The sequence below is a fragment of the Euprymna scolopes genome, chromosome 29 (assembly GCF_053919585.1).
Source record: "Euprymna scolopes isolate OS-2025 chromosome 29, ASM5391958v1, whole genome shotgun sequence".
In the NCBI taxonomy this organism is placed as follows: domain Eukaryota; kingdom Metazoa; phylum Mollusca; class Cephalopoda; order Sepiida; family Sepiolidae; genus Euprymna; species Euprymna scolopes.
The window spans coordinates 44,681,282-44,687,281 of NC_136510.1; positions in this window are offsets into that span (position 1 = coordinate 44,681,282).

Here is a 6,000-nt window from a genome sequence, read left to right on the forward strand (position 1 = left end):
TCTCTTTGTTGTTTTACTAAGGAATTTAACTTACTTGTTAATTCTCTAACCGATATTTTTATTATGCATTTTTTCTAAGAATGTGCATAGATTTTCCAGCCAAATTTTATTTATAAAATATTTTAAAAGAATTAACAATTTAACTGGACATTCCATTTAAAACCTATTGTTCTTTAAAACTTATCTACAGGGTTCGATTCTCGTTTAATCTGATATCATTTTCATTAAACTAATTCTCTTTTCTTTTACTCACATGAAAAGGGGGCAGCCGTTTTCATGTAACACAATGGCAGCATCAAATTCTGCAGAGAACTACGGCTGTCTGTTAGGTTTTTGCTGGAATATTTTCGAGGGTATGAAATGGTCTATTCCATCAGGTGTGATACTATAGAGGACACAGCCTTTTTAAACATAGGATTAGTTCTTATGACCTCAGAGAAAGATTAAATAGGGAGACGTGTGCAGAAGAGTAGACTTTGGTTGTATGGCCACGTTGAAAAAAAGATGTGGATGATTAAGGGAATAGATGTACAACAGTTGAGGGAGCTGATTCAGCTTAAAAGGGAAAGCCAAGGAAGAATTAGGAGAAAGTGATAAAAAAGAACCTGAAGGAAGGAGGGATAATAAAGACTTGACCAGATATAGGTTACTTAGAAAGTTAATCTTAAAGCAATGCAATACATGTCACCATGTTAAAAGGACAATAAACTGATGATGATGATGATGATGATGATGATGATGATGATTGCATTTCCTTGTTTAACTTGAAACTTTTATTAAAACCATAAATGCATTTCCATAAATGCTGTGTTCTAAAGCAACTCTATAATACGCCTGGATATCTTGGGCACTGGTAGACCAAGGAAGACGACCTGTGTGTGTAAAATGTCACATAACTGCATGCAACCTGATTGATGTCAACTTGCAGCATCCTAAATGGCATAACCTGATGATTATAGTGATGATGTAGAAGCAGTAGCAACAAGTTGCTCAAGTATATCAAGGCTGTGATCAGCATAAACAGTATTTGAGCCGTACAGAGATTTTATTTATTCAATAAATTTGACCGTTCTGCAAGTTATAGTGATTAGTGCTTAAAGTAAGTATGTTTGTAGGAGGAGTAACCCAGATTTAACGGAAAGTAGGACAACATTTGCCATTACATCAGGCAGAATAAATCATTCAAAAGAATAAACAAATAAAGCAGAAGAGAAATCAGTTTTCAATGAAAATAAATTAAGAAGAAAAATATCCGTGTTTCAAAAGTAATTTGTAATTTGTGGGACAACATTTTATGACCTTCACCTTCACCGAGGTGCACGACTTATATGACCTTCACCTTCACCGAGGTGCGCAACTTGACACAAAAAAAAAACAACTTCCTAATCAACTGCTAACGCACGCATCACTGTAACGTCCAATGACAACAACAACAACCTTCTCACTCGACCTGCCTTTTATACCACTCTCTTAATCCCTCCTCTTGCGCATGCGCCCGGAGATCTCTGACAACCTCGAGACTTCCGCTTATAAAAACCCAAGTTTTGTTGTCGCGCATGCCTACACAAGGCACAAACATGTGGGCGTTTGTTTTGTTGGTAAGTACTACACTCCCCCCTGATCTGATGATCACATAGTGCACTCCGGGGGTGGCCTCTTAGTTCGCTGGCTTCTGCGAAGGGTGGTATTTACAATCTTGGATTCAGGTTCTGGTTCTGGTTCTGGTTCTGATCCTGCCTGATCAGACGAACTACAACTACCACTCTCTTGCTTGGTGACCTCACTTATCAGCAGCTCATCATCTGATGATTCATCGCTCTCTGTAGTTGTGGGATGTACTTCACTAGCTGGGCGAAGATCGCGCACATGGCATGGGGTTCCATCAACAAGGACCAAGTGCTGGCTGACCACTCCAGATATTCGTCCTCGCTTGAACTTGGTGGTGCACCGGTTTCCAGGGGGTCTTACCCAAATTAAATCCCCTACCTTGTATTTGTCATGACTCTCCTCGTCGATTGGCTGGACAGTGTCAATGCTCTTTATCCTAACACGGTATGCGTGTATGGCATTTGCCGGTGCTGTTGTTAGTGTCTTCCCATCCTTTGGTGTGATGTTATACCAATATGTGGCCTCCGTAATGGTGCATTACTGTCTGGCAGCAATTCTCTTGATGCTGCGATGGCTCCTCTCAGCAATGCCATTACCTGATGGCACATGAGCACATCGCAGTCGGACACCCCACTCATTCAACAACTGCCGAACTTGGTGGCTACAAAAAGCAGCATCGTTGTCCGTCAATATCTCTTCCGGCACACCTCGCTCAGAAAAGATAGATGACAGTTGGCGGACAACATTCGCTGAGTCCTGCCTGGTCATTTGCCGCCACACCGCAAAACAAGTGGGTCCACAGTCAATAAGGGTTAGAAAGGGCTTACCACTGTAATGGGTAATATCCATCGCTACTCGTTGCCACACATGCTTAACCTCCAATCGCCCTTCTGCCATTGCTCAGGTGCAGGATCGATAGACTGGCATGCCTCACAGTGCTTGATGATCTGCCTAACATCTGCCGTTGTCACTGCCGGGTCCACACGCCTCGCAAAATACAGAGTTCTTTTGTATACCTGGATGTCCACTCTGCACATGAATTCTTTGTATTTGGCATGAGCTAATCGCGCCAACTGCGCAAGATCGAGCAGCGAACTCCACGCCTGTCTTCACAGCTTCATACCATTTGTGAGGCACACGGGTTAGTTGGTCTGCATGATTACAGTGTGATGCCACGAGCATTACACTCACCGACAGGTCATACTCTGATACCAGACTCTTCAGGGTGTTTAGCCTCTGCCGAATTAACATCTCACTGGCTGCCTTAGTGTGGACTCTCGTTCGTCCCAAAAGAGTGATGGACACCCAGTGGTAGACGCAGAGAGGATCTGTGTACAAGTGCAACTTCTTTTACTGCCAGATTTAAACCCTTCACAACAGCATCCAGTTCTGCCAGGTTGATATGTTGAGAATCATTCACGGGTCGCAGCCAGCACGCGTCTTCAATTACGTTTCCACTTGCTCCAATAACACTCCCAATGCCAAAGAACTAGCGTCAACCCACACATTCACAGTGTCCCCATCGACACACCATTCTCCATGGGCAGGGTCCTCCTTGTCAACTCTCTCTAGGGTTTTCGTCGTCATCAGAGTTAGAAGAGCATCATCAGATACATCATCCCAACCTGTAGTTACTAAACTTGCCCTGCATTGGATGACGCCCACAGCTGCTCGGAGCCAGCCACACACTGGTAAGTGACCAATAAGTTTCCCACACAAGGAAAAAATAGTCCGCCGTGTAATAACATCAGGGATGTTTGGAATTTCACTGCCACGCCTCCATCGTAAGGTACCGTCTTTCCTGCAGACGTCCAGTCCTAATACCTGTGCTCCATCCCTCAGATGTTTGGGATCCTTGCACTCCAACCCGAATTGAGCTAACTTTTCTCTGACGTGCGACGCCGATTATATATCTTCATTGACGTACACATCGTCAATATAGGCCGATGTTGCGTCATCAGTTTCTTTTCCTGGGACAACACTGCATTTACAATGGTCTTTATGATTTGCAGTGCCACATTCAGCCCAAAACCAAGTCGAGTAAGGCAGTATCTCTGACCCCGGAACCACACTGTCTGGAACGGCCACAATGTCTTATCCACTCGCACCTGCAAATAAGCCTTCTGCAAGTCTACTATAGACACATTGAAGCCCTTCTGGCGCCATTCAGCTTGCTGGCGCACATGTCAGCATCGGCAGCGTACGTCTCAATGTATCTATTGAGTTCACGATAGTCCAGCACCGGATGAACTTTTGATTTGTTATGCTCGACTACCGCCATTAAGGGAATCAAACCCTTGGGTGGTCCCAGCTTGTTGGGGTAGGGGATCAGCCATCCATCCTGGATCCATGCCTCAAAAGCCCTTCTCATATTCATTACGGGCCTTGTCGGGTATCGAGTACTCTGCAATGCTATTCTTGAGTTCGGTTGGTGCCGTTCCTTCTGTCCACTTCCACAATGCAGTCCATGCTTTTGGTGATGGTCGTAGTCCACCTTAAAATCAGGCCGATCAATGTGAACTGCAGCACACACTGGGGTTTCCAAAAACCGCACAGTCCCATCTCTTCCGATAACAACTCCCCCCAGTGCCTTAATAGCATCATATCCCAACAGTACATCAAATCCCAGCAAATCCCCTCGCACCACCAGCACATTAATGTCTGCGGCCACACCAGAGTCTGTGTGGACTTTGGCAGTTCCGGCTCCACAGCTAGCTTGCATATTGCCACCTTTGTGGTTACTTTGATGTTCTGTTTTGTCCAGTTTCGACACAACTTGGCACTCATGATATTGTGTGAGCACCCGGAGTCGAGAAGAGCTGAACAAGACACTTGGTCCACATACACATTTATTGTCGGTTGCGCCTCAATTAACTCTTGTCCGGGGCACAGGGCGGCGCTGACGTCCTGCCCCCTGATGCATTTCCCGCACAATTTTGGGATAAATGTCTATAACTACCACATTGGAAACAGAGCGGGCGCCCCCGCCCCTTGTTAGTACAGCTTCTTGCAAAATGGCCTCGCTGGCCGCAGCAGAAACATTTCCCATTGGTTGTGGCTCTCAAACTGGGACTCTTTTCAGCATTAATCTTGGCTGCCTGCACCATCATTACAACCGGTTCCTTCAGGTCCTCCTCATCTCTGATAATGGCTCGAGCACATTCCAACAAATGTTCCATGGGTGTTACAGATACGCTGGTGGAAGCCCTCAACAGTTGCTTAACATGGGTGGGAAGGCCAGCCACAAACGCATACGCCAGTGTCTGCTCTGACACTCCATTGCCAAATAGAACTGCAAGTTTCTTCAGCTCCGCGAAGAAGACGTCCACAGTTTCTCCTGGCATGAGGTTCCTAGAGGCAAATGTTTCGTAGGCCATGCAGGGCTCCATGGTAAATGCCTTGTATAAAGCATCTTTTATAGAGGTAACATCAGCCTTCTCCATTGCACTAAGTTGCTGATACACACTCAGGGTGCCTCCAGCCAATCTCAGGGGAATCACGGTATGCACCCCCTTTACTTCACAGAGGTTGCAGGTCAGCTCAACCCTTTCGACCCAATCGACAACAGAAGTAGATCTGTCGAATTCGGGATCAGTTTTAAATCAAATTTTGCCCCAGCCATAGTAGTTCAGAAAAAGAGACAAAACGAAATAGCCGAAATAGCTTATGACCTTCACCTTCACCGAGGTGCATGACTTATATGACCTTCACCTTCACCAAGGTGCGCGACTTGACACAAAAAAAAACAACTTCCTAATCAACTGCTAACGCACGCATCACTGTAACGTCCAATGACAACAACAACAACAACCTTCTCACTCGACCTGCCTTTTATACCACTCTCTTAATCCCTCCTCTTGCGCATGCGCTCGGAGATTCCTGACCACCTCGAGATTTCCGCTTATAAAAACCCAAGTTTTGTTGTCGCGCATGCCTACACAAGGCACAAACACATGGGCGTTTGTTTTGTTGGTAAGTACTACACATTTGCCGTTACACCAGGCGGAATAAATCATTCAAAAGAATAATCAAATAAAGCAGCAGAGAAATCAGCTTTCAATGAGAATAAATTAAGGAGAAAAATATCCGAGTTTCAAAAGTAATTTGTAAATTTTTTTGTTTTCATTTTTTTTTCTTTTCCAGTCGATCTTTTAAACGTTTGAACAAAAAAATAGAAAAAGACATACAAAACGTATATTTTCATATTTTAAATATGAAATCTAAATTTCATAAAAGACTAAAAAGAAAAACAACAACTTTTTATTAAAAGTAGAACAGTTTATTTGAACATTTATGAACAAATACATACAGATGAAAAATATTTACATTTCAGAATTTATAAAATAACAAGAAAGTATTTACAAATTGATCAGTGGATGCAAAACATTTTTT